Consider the following 17,179-nt stretch of genomic DNA (forward strand, 5'->3'; position numbering starts at 1 on the left):
CCGCGTGGCCCCGGAGCCACGCGCAATTGCGCACCTCGACGGCAGAGCCCTTGCGCATGAACTGGCCATCCAGTCCGGGCGCAAGCGCACCCAACGTCACGCAGACAAAAAGAAGAGAAAGGAGATAGATGTCAGAATCAAGTGCAGCGCCGGGACGGCTTCGGTTTGGGCGGGGGGCCGTGTGGTATCACAGCAAAGATTTGTAATTTGTACAGCACCCGCCGCCGCGGGTTCATTACAGGCGAGCGACTACACGTGGGCCTCACAGACGGATGGACTACACTTGTGCCTTACAGGCGGATGGACTACACGTGTGCCTTACAGGCGGGCGAACTACACGTGGGCATTACAGGCCGATGACGTACTGTATACATTACAGCCCGGAGGTTGTATATGACAAGGTACAGTAGTAATGGCCTAGTACAGTGCATTGCGCAATAGATTACAGTAGTACAGTAGGATGGACAATGTCCAAGAACCCGCGACCTCGCTTATTTAAGCGACGGCGCCGGGCAATGATAGTAAACAGTCAAGGATCTTTTGGGAACGGATTTCCTTCGACGGTGCGACACGGCGGGTCAAGACAAGCCTCTGACTTAGACGACATTGTCGGCATCTGTCTTGCGACGTTTCCCTGGCTCTATTGCCTTTACCATTTTCTTCTCCTTTTCTCCTTCGTTGTGACTACGCGGGTTAAGACTAGCCTCTAGCCTAGGCGTTTCTCTGTCGCTGGACGATTCTACTGTTCTCCCTATTACAGTTTTCCATCTGTCGTTGCGACTACGCGGGCTAAGAATAGCCTCTAGCATGGGCGTATTACTGTCGCACGACCTATTTCTCTCTCCCTAAATTGTGACGATTGTCAAGTCGCGGGCTACGACAAGCCTCTAGCCTTGGCGGCACTATTGACATCTGTCCCGGTCGTTCCCTCTAGGAGTTTCCGCTACTCGGGGCTCCGCCCGTTTCTGACACTAGTCTGTAGGCTCGGGTTCTCCCCTGTTTTGTGTGTTCTTACACAATCCCTTCCAGTGCAGGTCCCATTCCGGGTCCACACTTTGACCAGGTCGTCGTGCTTTTACAGTCGGCCGACGTACTTCCCCTTTCCTCTACCACCGTCCCGATCTACCGCGGGACACCCCCTATTAGTTGTTACCTCTTCCTCGAGCTAGCTCATAGCTGGCGACCGCCACTATACTACAGTTGGGAGTGTGCTAGTGTCGATCCCAAAATGAAATACTCAAGTTTTGGAATCTCTTCTGGATTTGGTAGAGTTTCTGTTAACTGAGCATGTGGGTTTGGTGTACATCATGCCATTCAGACCAAGTGCACGTGATGATTTGGAGGTGTGCCAGCAACCCTTTAAACGTCCAGGAGTCCTTAGAAGGAGCTGCAGGACAATGGCAGAACCATCGTTTTGCATGCATAGAAGATTGATAGACAATCTCAACTACGTTTCGCATTGCAATCATGCCAATCTTTCGCTTTGTGGATACCCATGCCTGCCTTGCTGTGAGAATGTCCGAAATGAACTGGTGAAGGTTCGAAGGGTTAACCCTGTCGTTTCGAGATTTCTATTCGAGCTTCTTGCCTCAGGAACTCACATTTCGCAGGCAAGACATTTAGGGAAACTCGTCTCTAAATGCATGAAGCGTCACATCGAGAAAGCAAAGGAATATTTTGGCGTGTTTGACAATAAAATCTCGCCAGAATCTGCCAAGTTCTCGGAGTTATATGCATCTGTCACAGAGATCACGATCGAAGATGGAACAAATTCTGGAGTTGATGCTCAGAATCACGCAGAGGGATGACGTCAAGAGCAGGGTGCTTTTTGAAGCAAAGTCATGGCGTGAAGACCAGGAAGCCAGCAGAATTTGTTTTCCTGGAAGGCGTCCGTGTCGCCCAGGAATTGTTTTTGAGGGATCGGAGACACATAAATCCGCCAACAAGTATCCTGTTTCAGATAGGCATACTCCAGGTCTTCTTACTGTACAGTGCGCATTCGAGAATCCGAAATGAATTGGCTTTGTCGTAATGACAACATCTGAGTCAATGTCACTTGCGCTTGCAACAGCGTTGAGAAACTTTCGAGTCCCACCTCGAGTCATATACTACGATAATGCATGTAACATGTTCTCGTCCACTATTCTGAGAAACAGCTGGCTACTCCACTGGAGCCGCCTGGTAGTGGACCGCCTTCATTACAAGTCGCACAAATGTTGTTCATTTTTCGACCCAGACATCTACGCAGAGCTCGACAGCCAGCGTACCACAACAGCCGAGTCTTTAATGTACGAATCGATAGAGTTGTTCACCACATGCGTTATCTCAAGGGTCATAATCTCATCCCGTTTCTGAGAATTCGGTTTGCATTTCTCAATCTTGCCACTGAGTACCAAAGAAAAAATAAAATATCAGACATGGAAGACGTAGACCTGACTACATTCTTTTCTAAAACAGTAACATGCGACTGCCCGGTTTGCGAGTGGCTGTAAGAAGACAAGGAGGGAAGGTTAGGCCAAAACCCAATGCAAGTCACGTGATAGTCCTCGTAATTTCCCGTAAAGAAGGGGTGCGTAAAAAGAAGACAAAGAATTATGCAATAAAAATGAAAGGTAGCGCAAAGTTCTTTGGGCAGAATGCCCTTCTCCGAAGCACATGGGCACCGTTCTTGCTGAGTAGGGTGAGAAGTGGCGAGACATGTCCCGTGTCATTGCCTCAGCTCTCTTCCAATACTCTTGTTTGGCATCTGAGAGCACAGCCCAGCCCGGGAACTCTCATTTGTTAGAAATCGTTTGTGAAGGGGACTCTCGCACGCTATTGCTTGGTTGAGGAAGGGGGTCTCGACTACGGGATGATTCCCGAACAAGTGGCTGCGGTTGGGAACAGAAGATATTCGAGATATCTAGATGCGACAATTCGAAATCATAGTCCACCTTTAGAATACTTTCAATGGTTTTGGCAAAGCTAGTACATTTTAGAGACTCTGGTCATTGCGTTGCTATTGCTAATGGCGCACTGTGTATCGCGGGTAACGCCGTCCCTGCCTGGCTCTCCCGGCCGGCCAAATAACCTGGGCAAATGAACCTGAGAACCAAAATTCCAAGATCGTCGATCTGAACGAACATATACTGGAGTTTGGGGGCATCCAGAGAAGGTGCGTATGGGTGCTCCCTTGTTTCAGAAAATTCTCATACTATTGGAGAAAAGGTACCTGTAAATAAATGCTATTCCCCTGGGAGTGTGGTTCCACCCAGATAAGGCAGCACCCAAATAGGGCACTGTCAATAGGGTGGCTCGTAGTCAGAACCAAATAAATCCGCCGTCGCCTCCGCCCCAACAATGGTCGGACGCATCGGACTCTTTCTGGCACTACAGGTTATGGGCACCACACACACCACTGCCACCCGATCCGCGGCATAAGACCATCCATCCCCACCGCGATAATCCCGAGCACACTAACACACAACTACTTTCCCAATCCCCGCGCACGCGAAACAGACAAAATTACCGATCAACCCAACTCGTCACAAGGACCCCTGCCCCGCCTCAACAACGGAAACTATAATTATTGGTATGACGGCCTCGAAATATATGCTCGCATAATCAATGCGGCACAACAACTGACAGCCGCAGCCTGCCCAAGCAACGAACAGGCAGCCGACGAGGACCACCAAAAGAAAACAGATCAAATCAGGAAAGCGACCATGCAAAGCATATCCAACGAAGTCGTGAAAATGGTCCCACCCCACATCCTCCGATATGACCGAAGTACAATATGTCACATCATACGGAACACGGTCAACACGTCTACAACAGAGAGTCACTAACTCCTCGATGCTGAGGCCAGGAACCTCACGTACGAACCAGGACAAGACCTCAGAGACTACGTCGACAAGCATCGCGAATTAAGATATGGCTTGCAAGTAGCACAGTACCCGAACATGAACGAAGAACGCGCAACTGTTCGGTACATGATCCAAGGGCTTGCCAAGCACCCAGACATCGGCCAGCTAGCCGTGATCATGGCCGGGAACCCCGCACTAACGATCAACGCATTCACAAACCGTGTTCAACAAGTGCAGATCATGCAGTCTCAGACCCAGGCACAGGCCATAAGCCCAAATCAAAGCACACAGGCAGCACCACACAAACCACACAACGTCCATACACCAGACGCACACACACAGACAAACCGAAATACCAGAAGCCTGCAGGATACCACGGGACGTGGTGCAGCATCCACGGCAGCGTCTCACACGCCACTGAGAAATGTTACGCGAGTAGACAACCATACAAATGCGCACCAACCCACGCTAACGCAACGCACACCGGCGCCAGCGACACAGACTAAGCATATGACCCTCTGCACGAGTTTCAAGCCAGGTTAACAGCCCTCGAGACCCACATGCCTTACACCGGCGACACGTCTGAAGGTAAGAACAGTTACATACTAGACTCCGTTGCAACCCTACCCATACCGCCACACCCCACGAGCGTATGAGACCCAGCACCGGGACACTAACCACCACTGCCACCGGCCACCGCGCCCCTATCACGCACAAGGGAAACATCACCATCCAACAGAAGAAAAATCGAATCACGATACCGGCGGTACACACACCGGAAATTCAAGAAAACCTTCTCTCAGTACATGATTTGACCGCACATGGACAAGTCACGTTCTCAAGAAACAAAGCCACGCTCCACGACCAGATCAAGATGCCAACACCAAAATCACAGCACGCTTCCACAACGGGCAATACCGCCTCACACCGGATACCACAGCCAAAGGAGCGCGCACGTACCACTGTGAAAACCAATCCACGAAACTACGTCCTAAACGCCAGCGGCCCACACCCAAACAGGCACCGCAGACCGCACCGCGCGCCAACGACGAACTCACGCTCAACACAACGCGAAACAACACGTCCAACCTGCGGAACGCCAAAGCGCCACAAACCGGAACAAGCAGATACACCCCAGCGCAGCAACAAATGCATGAATGGCATCTCAAATTAAATCATGCCAACCCCAAAACCATAGCGCTGATGTCAAAACATCAACTGCTCCCAGGCATTCCCCACGGGCTCCCCAACACAAGCACCACAGTGACATGTAGTGGATGCATCGATGGAAAAACGGCCACCAGACCCCACTGCAGGACAGAGCACAAGGCCGGCAAAGACCAAAGCCTATCCTCAGACGTATGCAGTCCAATAAAACCCACTTCGAACCACAACGGCAACTATTTCATCACTGTAATAGACACGCGCAAACGGTACATATGGGTATACTGCATCAACAATAGATCGCAGGTTCCCACGGCAATAATCAACGCCATCAACCACCTAGCAGCATCCAACGGCCAACAACCCCAGCTACTAGTCACCGACAACGCCAAAGAATACCTGGCCAGACAAGTTCACGAGCAACCGCGTCGCAGGGGCATCACCTACCGCTCCACAACCCCCTACACCCCGCAAGAAAACGCTCTGGCAGAGCGCATAAATCGCACACTCATGGACAAAGTCAGAGCCACACTGTCACACAGCCAACTCCACGCTGTGCCCTGGCAGGATGCGTTGCATGATCCAGTATTCAAATAAAACATCACATACCACCACACAATCCAAAGCATACCACATACGGAGTGGTACAACGCCAAACCCAAACTTGCAAAAGTGCTGACATTCGGACAGCTCGGATTTACCCCCATCCTCAAGCCTCACTTCCCCAAACTCCACAAAAAGCGGAACAAGTCAGGTACATGTATGGACTCAGTGAGACACACATATGTGTCCAAAACATCCAGACAAGGCGATACACAAAAATCAGAGCGAGCGACTTCAAGCCATACCAACGCCAACGGGACCCGTGCATGACCAGCAATGTCGTGTACAGTGCACACAAGAAACCCAATCGCAAAAAAATGCACTAACGATTCCCACCAAGATCGACCACACCACGACCGCCCCGAGGACGACCCGGCAAGCAAGACAATTCCCGGACGCACACAAATGGAAACGGGCACACGATGACGAGCTCGATCAACTCGACAAAATGTCTGCCATCGACTGGACATCCACACCACCCCCCGGCGACCGAAAAAACCTTCTCCCAACAACGATGACGTACCGGTACAAACACAACAACACGCCGGGCAACGTCACACGCAAAGCGAGATGTTCCATCCGCGGAGACCTCATACGTCCGCACATACACTACGACCCAGATCGGACAACCACGTATATGGCAGATCGTACCACGATCCGATCCCTATTTGCGATTGCAGCATCCATGAACATGGTCGTTGAGCATTTTTATATAGCAGGCGCCTACCTCCACGAAAGCTACAGACACAACAAAAAGGTTTTCGAGTGGCAACCAGCACGCTTCGACGGTACATACAAACACAAAACCCGTCAAGGCAAACTCAGGGGCAATGTATATGGCACGCCAGCAGCATCCAACATATACAGAACAGAACTGCATATCCACTTCAAAAAACACGGGTACACACAGCTGCGGTCGGACACATCGCTGTTCATGAAAAAGGAAAAAGGAAACACCATCCTCGTAGGCATCAGCATGCACGATTTCCTACCCGTCGTCACGCACCGCACCCTGATCGACGACCTATACAACGTGCTCAAAGCCAAATAAGGTCAAACGGCTTGGACGACCCGACAAATATTTGAACTGGACCATACAGTACTCAAAAGCAGGCATACACCTCGCCCAACCGCAGCATGTCGACAGTGTCGTGAAGATGCTCACGCAGACCAAATGCAACCACAAAAGCACACCGTACCTGGACGGTGTCAAAGGCGACCCACCAACCCCCACAGACACCACACGCGACGATATAGCGGTAATATACGGCAACGCAGTCGGAGAAATTCGGTACATTGCCGACAGTACAAGACCTGATATCCCGTACGCAGCCACCACCCTCGCACGAGCCCTAAAGGCACCGACGCAACGACACTGTAAACTCCTCCAGAGACTCGCACAGTACCTCCACACCACGAGGACTCAAGGCATACTCATGCCCAGAGGCAATCGCTGCAACGTCACCATTCAAGCCTATTCAGATGCAGATTTTGCCAACGACGAAACCTCGCGCAAGTCAATATCAGGAATGGTCACACTCCTCAATGGCTCCCCCGTTCAATGGCTTGCACGTCAACAACCCATTGTTGCGAAGAGCACGTGTGAAGCCGAGTATATAGCAGCGGCAGAAACAACCACGCTGACACTTTGGCCCACCAATATGCTAAAAGAAACCACCCTCAACACAAGCCAACCCACACTGTACATAGACAATACAGCGGCAGCACAGATGGCCAAAAACACAGGAGCCACACGACGCCGCAAATGTATAGACCTACGATATCATTTCCTCCATGAAATAGTGCAAACAGGCAAAATCAAGGTAACACGCATATCCACAGAAGAGCAAAAAGCAGACATATTCACTAAACCTCTCAAAACGATGCTATACACAAAACACAAACAAAGCATCCAAATACAACCCCCCCACACAGAGCAGACCTCGCATCGGGGGGAGTGTGGTTCCACCCAGAATTCGGAAGGACGCTCGGCCTGTCTCAGCCTCTACGGCTCCACCCAGATAAGGCAGCACCCCAATAGGGCACTGCCAATAGGGCGGCTCGTAGTTACAACCAAATAAAGCTGCCGTCGCCTCCGCTCCAACAGTGGTCGGAGGCATTGGACTCTTTCTGGCACCACAGGGACCTCCAAACATAGCGACTCAGGAAATCGTTCTGCGGTTGGACTATCTTCCGAAAAAATGGATGCCTTGGGCCTGTACGTGTGATCATACGTTCTCGGGCTTTTCCAACGCGCCCTTATCGTCTGAGGGGTGAGTGGGATGGGGGTGCGAAGGTGGAATGGCGATCTGTGCGCTGGGCTTTTCCGTACTGCTGAGGGTGCATACGCATTGCGAATGCATCATACATATTTTATGTCATTTGCATTTCCGTGCCAGATCACAAAATATGACACACATACTAAGGGAATTTGTGAGTACAAAATTTATGTGGGTTTGTGTTTTTCGGAGTCGCCCAGTAATTTGCGAACTGTTTTATATTTTTGGCCTTACACAATAAACTGTATGTGACAGCATTTCCTGAATGGCACTAATTTTATGATGACCCTATTTGCCATAACAGGGTGTAGTGGACGATGGAAGGCGGTGCGTCAGGCGAAGGTGCAGTAGCAGCGCGTCTCCGCGACGCGGCAAGCACGCGGACGTGCAGTGCGGCCGGGTAGTGCAGACGTGCAGTGCCAGTGGTGTTGCGACGGCCAAATCGACCACCAACTTCCCATTCTGGTACGATGCACTTGAGATCTATGCACGCACCATTGATGCGCAATCCCATCTCACCAACACGAGACAAGCAGAGGCAGACTGCGCCGAAGAAACACAACAGCAACAAAAAAGCGATCTGATCCGCGAAGTCATCATGCAAAGCATGAGTGACGAGATCATCAGACTCGTCCCACCACACATCCTACGGTACGATCCCCATACCATTTGTGGTATGATCAGACAAAATGTAGACAATTCATCCATCGAGAACCACGAGATCCTGGACGCCGAGGCAAGGAACGAAACATATCGTCCGACCCAAGAGCTTACAGAATACATCCGAAAGCACCAAGACATCCGACACCGCATGAAAATATCCGGCTATCCGAACATCGGCTCGGCAAGGACGACAGTGCGGCACATGATCCATGGACTGTCCCAACACCCAGAAATGCACACTGTAGCCATAATGATGGCGACACACCCACTCAACACGATCAGAGAATTCACAAACACCATCCAACAAGCACAGCTCATACAAGCACGAGCACCACCAGCACAGAGTGTCATGCACTGAGGGGGAAGTGTGGGATCCCCCTCTGGCAGAGCGCGCGCGTTCGGGGGCGCGTGTAAGGGGGTTATCGGGAGACCACCCGTAAGGGACCGGTACGGGGCCGGGCGCGAAGCGCAGTAGGGAAAGTAAGGGAAAATGTGGGAAAACAGAGCCCAGGAGGGGCGGAGCGGTAGGGACAGCTGTCGCGCGGAAAGCTGAGCGTGGCGGGACGACGCGCGCGGTAGAGGCAGGAGGGAATCGGGACGTAGATGGCTCGCAGGGTGCCGTCGTGGGACGGGGACCGACGCGAGGCTACGACTCCGTTCCAGAAACCCGAGTTGTAGACCCAAAGCTTCGTGAGGATTTACTTAGGGTCGGACGTCGGCTATATACTAGCCGACGTCGGAGCTATAATTTATTAAACTAAAAGATACTAAATTAAAACGACGGCGGCGACGACCGGAGAAACTCCTCTTGGGGAGGTATGACAACCATTACACGTGGGGGATGACACCTGGACACAGGAGCCTTGACGCCCGGTTACACGTGGCGCGCGGTACACGTGTGTCCTGGAGAAGGAGTCGTGCTGGCCGGGGACAGGTGTCCCCCTGGGAAAAGGGAAAGGTGGGTCAGTGCACTACATAGCCCCCCTCTTAGAATAGAGCGTCCTCGCGAACCCTGGTTTCGGCGACTGGTGGACCGCCGGTGGTCTGGCACGGGACATCGCCTTGTCCGGAGTTATGAGGGGGGGGCGGGCACCTGCCAGCCGCGATGTCCACTTCTTCACGCCACGCGCACTTCTTCGTACCAGCGTGCGTCTTCCACCCACGCGCGCTCCTTCGTGCGCGGCGAGACGCGGGCGCACGCGTACCTGTCCGCCTCGACGAGCGCGATGTCCTCCCATGCTCCCTGTCCGCATCAACGAGCGCGATGTCCTCCGATGCTCCCTGTCCGCATCAACGAGCGCGATGTCCTCCGGTGCTCCCTTCCTCGCGCCAACGAGCGCGGTGTTCTCCGATGCGCCCTTCCTCGCGTCACGAGCGCGGTGTTCTCCCATGCTCCCTTCCTCGCGTCACGAGCGCGGTTTTCACCACGCTCCCTGACTCGGGTCCCCAGCGCGGTTTTCCACGGCCTCCAGGTCGTGTGGAATACGATGGTAACGGATACGCGAACGGCGCGGGGAGGGGCACGGCCAGCGCACGGCGGGGGGGGGCGACGCGATACAGCGACGATGACGGACGCCGAGCTGCGCGGTTGGCTGAAGGATCCGCAATGGCGAGAACAGCTACATCGTCTGCTCGCGGAGGAGACGTTGGGGCAGAGCGAGGTCGCGGCAGGTGAGCCCGCGGGGGACGTGCTCGCGGCCTCCTCGTCGCCGGTGCGAGACGACCACGCTGTGAGGACCGCGACGGCGGTCGCCTCCGGAGGGCTCGTGCCGCACGAGGGGGGACGCGACGCGTAAGGTCGGTGTTACCGCGCGTAGCAGCGTGCCGGAGAGGATCGGCGGTTACCGCGGTGCGGCAGGTAGTCTCGCCCAATGCGAGGGAGTATACGACATGAAGTCGGAAGTTCGGCCGCGGCGCGGGGCGGTGACGGCGGGCCGTCAGCGAAAAGCACAGTGCGGGAGGTAGTCCTCGTCGAGTCGAGGGAATAAAACGACACGAAGTCGGAAGTAGGGTCGCGGCTCGCGGCGGTGAGGGCGGGCCGTCAGCGACAGCGCAGCGCGGAAGGTAATTCTCGTCAGGGGCGAGGGAATAAAACGTCCCGAACTCGGGGGTAGGAATCACCCGTTTCGGGCGGCACTTCGTAGAGGGTGCCACCGGTAGACGGGGGAGTGGTTCTGGGTTCCCTCACGAAGACAGCGTCTTCTTCAAGCGAGCACCAATTTTTCTTCTCCCCCGCGCGGGTCGAGGCCCGGGACACGCTATAACGTGGGCAAGGACTTCGTCAAAGCGTGTACCAATTTTTCGCCTCTCCCGTGCGGGTAGGGGCCCGGGACATGCTATGCCGAAGGGCATAGCGGTCGCATTCGCCGCGTACGAGATGGCCCCGTACGGGGAGAGGACGCGACAAAGCGCGAGAACGGAACGACGCACATGTCGGGCTGGTGGCTCGGTCCTGAGGCGGGAGCGGATCGTTGCCGACGGACGCGTGAGACCGGGGTGGATACCACAGTTGCTTGACGTGGGAGGGGAGCGTCTTTCTCTCCCTCCAATGGGGTGGTGACCCGCGAGGACGCTGGGAGAGGGAGCGACTGCTGTACCGCGGGGCGAGACACCGTCAACCGCTCCCGGAAGGGACGGGTCGGTGTCTGTTCTCGCCCGGGACTGGGCCTCCCCAACCAAAAAATGAAATATCAAACCATTCCCAAAAAATCAAAAAAATCAAATACGACAGGTTGGCGGCGTTGACTGGCTAGGGCGTCCGGCGGCGGTCCGCGTCGACGCGTCGCGTGTTTCCAGGGGCTCCACTGTAGGCTATCGTACCTCAACCGAGGTGCTGGGGCGCGATCCATCCCTCTAATTCTCGATTCCCACGCTGTCGGGATGCCCCCATAGAGCGCGGTCGGGGATTGGTACCCGCTTTCTTCGGCAATATCGCGCGACCGTGTTGTATTCGATATGACGGGCGGGCTCCCAGGTCGACTCGGCGCCGCTGTACCCGTACCAACGTACGCGAAACAGGGGGAGGCCGTCATCTCCCGGCCCGTGCCCGGTTAGCGATTGCACGACGTAGGTGTCGGTGGGGTCTCCCGCAGAGAAAGCAGGAGGGAGGGCCTGCCCCGATGGCATGCGTAGAGGTACGCGGAAGGCGTCGGGTCGGAACGTGCACCTCGCGGCCAGGTACGCCGCACCAGACGAGATGAACGCGCGGTGAGCGGGGTCGGTCGCCGGGGGGCGGAGGCCCTGTTGCGGCGGGGCGCGGGTGGTTCCGTAGAGTCCACTGTTGGCTCGTGAGGTTCCCTCGCCGTTTGAGAGCGCGTAACGGGACGCGTGTCCTTCGTTAGGGGTCTTGAGTCCGGCGGCGGGGGGTGGTTCGCTGTTTCGGGGCGGTTCGCCCCGATTCGAGAGCGGAACCCAGCGAGACGTGTGAGGGCGTCCTCGGTTCCTCCGCCGATGACGACGTCCATCAGCCCCGGCGGCCGCGGCCTTGCGAGCGCCGGTGTCGCGGGGGTCCCTTCCGAAGGGGTCGCGTCGGGGAGTTTTTCATCTTCCCCGTTTGACGCCACCTGTCCCGGCGGTGGATCGTCCACGTTGCTACGCAGCGGAGGAGACCTGACGACCCGGTCGCGAGAGAGCCGGTCCTTCAGTCCCGTCCCACGTAAGATGGTGACGGTGTGGTCGTCCACCTGCACGACAGGGAAGGGTCCCTCGGTCCGTGGTGCGAGCTTATTGTTAACCTGGTCCTTGTCCGTTTTCTCCTCAGATCGTAGCGCAGCCTCGCGGTTCACGAGTACCTGATCCTCCACCCAATAGTTCGGAGTGGGGTGGCGTATCCGATTATCGAAATCGTTCTTATACCGCTCCTGTCCGGCCATCAAGTTGCGGCTGGCCGTCGACATCAGGCTGCGGAGCCACGCTAGGTAGCGGATCTTGAACTGCGCCCTTGAGGCGGATGGGTCCAACAGCGGCTTTTGTTGCAGGGATAACCGACTCGGGGTCCGGGATAATACCAGGTCGAACGGCCGCATACCGATCATCCTGTTCGCCGTGCAATTATAGCCGTACGTCAGCGCATCCGTGTACTGATCCCAGTCACGTTGATTATCGGCGAGGTAATGCCGGAGGGTGGATACCAACGTCCGGTTGAATCTTTCCACCTGCCCATTCGTTTGGGGGTGATATGCCGTGGTGAACACGCTCTCAATTGAGAGTATCTTGCACACGGCGAGGAAAAACCTCGAGGTGAATTGTCCTCCGTTATCGGAGAGAAGTTTCACTGGGGCGCCGTATACGAACACCCAGTGGGAAACGAACGCTTGAGCAACAGTGTCAGCGGTAATCCTCTTGAGCGGGACCGTCCTGGTCAGCTTGGAGTATCTGTCCGTCATCACCAAGAGGTAACGGTTTCCTCTTGGTGTACGGGGAAGCTCGCCGAGAATGTCGATGGCGATGTACTCCAGGGGCCCTGACGGAGGAAATGTCTTCAACTCAGAGTTGTGCTTCCGCAGTTTGATGTGTGTCTTCGCGCAGTCGGGACACACCCTTACGGTCGAGTAGGAGTCCACCGACATGCTCGGCCAATAAAACCGCTGTCTTAGCGTATAGAACAATCGCCTGCCTCCCGGATGGCCGGAGGTAGCGGGATAATTGCGACAAGTACAGCAACCTTTCCCCGAGGGTCGTGGGTACTACGATCTGTTCCACACCGTCGAGGTGGGCTTTCCGGCAGACCAGCCCTTCCTGATTCACGAAGAATCGGGACCGGCGCAATTCAGCGAACCCCTCCCCCTTCTCAAGACGGGAAGTCACCTCCTTACAAAACGGATCGGAGTGCTGTTCACGAGAGAAGTCTTCGTGGGTTATCGCGGCCATCGAGGCCGGAGGGTCCAGCGCGTAGCAGCCTGCGGAAATTTCGACGTCGGTGGTGTCGTAGGTCTCCTCTTGATGCTGAGGCTCATCGTCGAAATTCATGACGGTGTAGCAAGGAATTTCTTAGTCGATCGGGATAGTCGTGCCTCCCGTAGATGGGATACGACTCAGCGCATCGGCGAGGCAGTTCTTGATTCCCTTCACGTAAGTTACGTCGAAGTCATATTCGGCAAGGCGCAAGCGCCACCGGGCCAGTCGGCCACTCGCATCGGCGAGGTTCATCAGCCACCGCAGGGAGTGGTGATCGGTGTTGACCGTGAACCGCTCCCTTTCCAGGTACGGGCGGAGCGTCTGTACCGCCCATACGATGGCGAGGCATTCCTTCTCGGTTGTCGAGTAGTTGCGTTCCGGTGACGAGAGCGTGCGTGACCAATATCAGACAGGGTATTGGTGTCCATCCTCGTGGGTCTGCCGTAGTGTGCAGCCCAACTGAGCGTCTGACGCATACGTGTCCAGTGAGTAGGGGCGCCCCAGTCTTGGGAGTTTTAAGACCGGAGGCGAAATGAAGCACTCCTTCAGTGTCTGGAAGGCCGTGGTCTGCTCTTCATCCAGATCGGGGAGGACATCCGGCTCTTCTTTTCAGAGCATAGCCGTAAGGGGCGCCGCTATCTTGGCGAAATGATCGACGAAGCGTCGGTAGACATTACACATTCCCAAGAACGAGCGCAGCTCGGTCTGGGTCTGTGGTTGAGTCGCTTCTGAGAGCGCTTTCACATTCTTCGGGTGGAATTCGAGTTCGCCCGGTCGGATGATATGTCCCAGGTACTCAACAGAGTCCTGGAAAAACTTGCACTTGTTAAGTTTAAGTGATAATTCCTCCTGCTGCAGAGCACGGAGTATTACGTCCACATCCTTGAGGTGCGTGTCATAATCCTTGGAGAAGATTATGATATCATCCAGGTAGATGAGGCAGCTCTTCCAGCGATAGCCTGAGAGGAGGATATCCAGCATACGTTGAAAGGTGGCCGGGGCGTTCATCAACCCGAAGGGCATACGGTTGAATTGATACGTCCCGGCGTGGCACGTAAACATGGTCTTCGGTCGATCCTCCTTGGCGACTGGAATTTGCCAGTACCCGGAGTTACAATCAAGGGTTGAAAAGACCTTGGCTTCCCCGAGTGTGTCAAGACACTCGTCCATGCGAGGGATGGGGTACGTATCTCGCACGGTCAACGCGTTCAGCCGTCGATAATCGATGCAGAAACGGAGGGTCCCATCTGACTTGGGGATGAGCACGACGGGGGACACCCATTCGGACTTGGACCGGGAAATTACCCCGACGGCTAACATCTCGTCAACCGAGGCTTGTTCCGCCTCCCGGGCGCGGGGACCAGCTCGATAGGCTGAAATCGAAACGGCTTGGCGCCGGGGGTGAGTTCGATGCGATGCTCTGTCGCTCGAACTTCGCCCAAGTTTCCATCTCACATTCCGGCGTAGGGCGCGAGCCTGGTGCGGACCTGCCCTCGCACTTGCGCCGGCAGGTGGTCGAGGGGAACCGACTCCGGCTGAGGGGATGGCTCCGCTTGGGGGAGGGCTCCACGAGGGGGCCTCTCGCCCTGTAGAGGGGGGCTCCCCTCGGAGAATTCCGCGGCTAGGACCGCGTCCAACGGCATGGCCGTGCGCACCATCGCCCGCGGATGGGGAGTGACGAAGCCAACGACTTGGTTCTTCGACAACCTCTTGTTGGCGGTCGAGAAGTTCGCCATGAGGACCTTGAACTCTTGCAACGGGGTGATGTGCACCACCCCGTTGGAGAGGGAGATCCGATGCTTCGCATATAACTGCGGGTTCGCCTCGAGGACCGAGAGTCCGGCCCGTCCACTTGTGACGTATACCCAAGTCTGGGTGCCCGCCGGGATCTCCACGGCGCGCGACACCTTGAGCCTTGGGGAAGTCCGCCCAGCGGCGGGGGCATACTCTTGCTCCGACGGGAGGGGAGGGGCGTTCGCGGCCCGAGACGCCGGCTTCCGGACGATGGGTGTCTTAGTACCATCGTCCAGTTCCACCTCCTTCCGCCGGGGGTAGATGGCTTCGACGAACTTGTCGTTAAAGTCGCACCCCAGTATCACGGGGGCGGCTAATCGTTCACAGACGATGAAGTTACACCTCATGGTACGGTCACCTAACCGCACCACGAGGGGGATTTGTCCGCTCGTACGCAATGGTCTCCCATTGGCGTCCGCGATCGTCGGGATTTCACCCGGAATAATCAGCGCCTCCCATCCGGAGGGAAGCGTGTCGGCACGTACGAAATTGGAGCCAGCCCCTGTATCTAATATTGTGAGCTGGCGCACCAATATCGACGGGGATAATCCAAGGTCTGCGTAGACATTGTAATTCCGCCGAGACAGCGCGAGCACTGTCTCGGGATGGCTAACACCCCTTGCAAGCGGGGGGGTGTTTCTCCGTCATGGTCGGCGTAAGGTACCGAGCCGTTCGGGGTCGGGGTCTCCCTGGGATGGCCCAGTGTGTTTGCGGCCGAGTATCCGGTACCGCTTCCCCGTCCCGGGAGGTGAAGACGGTTCCGCCACCCTGGGCGAGTGATCTGGGGATGTGTCCGTGTCCATCTCAGCTGCGGTTCTCTGTAGTGCAATGTGCCTGTCAGGCCGGAACCAGGGTCCAACGGTCCAGCGACAACACAACCAACAAACAACAACCAAAAACCAACAAGAATTGCCGACGGTACAGCCCTACGGAGTGTCCGATTCTCCCTTTCCCTTTAAGTGGGTTTGCGGCCCACAGTAGCTCAAGTCCCTGACAGGGGGAGGGCAAAAGGAAGAGGCCCGCCCCGGGACGAATGGTGGTAGAGTCTTGAACAGGCAGTTGCTAGGCGAGTTCGGGGCGGTAATTAGGAAGCCGGGCCCGATGGGTCGTAAATCCAATGCTCGCTGAGCGCCTGGTACACCTTATACCCTTGATAAGGTCTTCGACGGGGGCGTCGCAACGCAGCCCGTCGGGAATTAGCAAACACGTAGCAGCGCTACACCTCCGTACTGCCCGATGGCAAAGTACCGACACCGGAACGGTCGCAACCTGTATCCGATGGAACCAACACTGTCCTGTATACACAACAGGACCTTCGAGGGAAACGTCGTTGCAACAGCCTCCGTCGGTGGTCGTAAACAAGTAGCAGCGCTACACCCACGTGTCGCCCGATGGCAAAGACACCTACACCGGTCCGGTCGCAACCAAAGCCGATGGCATCAACAACAAACAAAAGAACCAACACAAGAGCCCGATGACTCCAGTCGTCACAATGCGGATCGCAATCAGGCAATGTGGAACCAACACAAGATAAGGGAATAGGAATAGAGATAGAAATAGAAAAGGATAGGTGAAATAAAGGAAAAGGAAAGGGAACCCCCGAGCGCAAAGGATAACGTAATCTGTGGTAAAAGGGAGCGTCTTCGGAAAGACGGACTTCGACCAAGGCGATATTCAACTCTGGCAACTCGGGTTACCTTTACTGACTTGGTGGTCAGAGGGCTAAGGTATATATCGCCCCGCCGGAGCCACTACAGTGGCTTGCGGCGCTAGATCCTAGATCTAATCTAGTGTCAGCAAAATTAATGCTAACTAATTAACTAAATAAAATTAAATAATTAAAAATTAAAACTGTGCAATTATTCACACGTGTGTCCCCCAACTCGGACTACTTTTCATATCCAAATATTTTCCTTTCTTTTCACCCCCCTTTTC

Source organism: Chondrus crispus, genomic scaffold (assembly GCF_000350225.1).
Source record: "Chondrus crispus Stackhouse genomic scaffold, scaffold_111, whole genome shotgun sequence".
Taxonomy (NCBI): domain Eukaryota; phylum Rhodophyta; class Florideophyceae; order Gigartinales; family Gigartinaceae; genus Chondrus; species Chondrus crispus.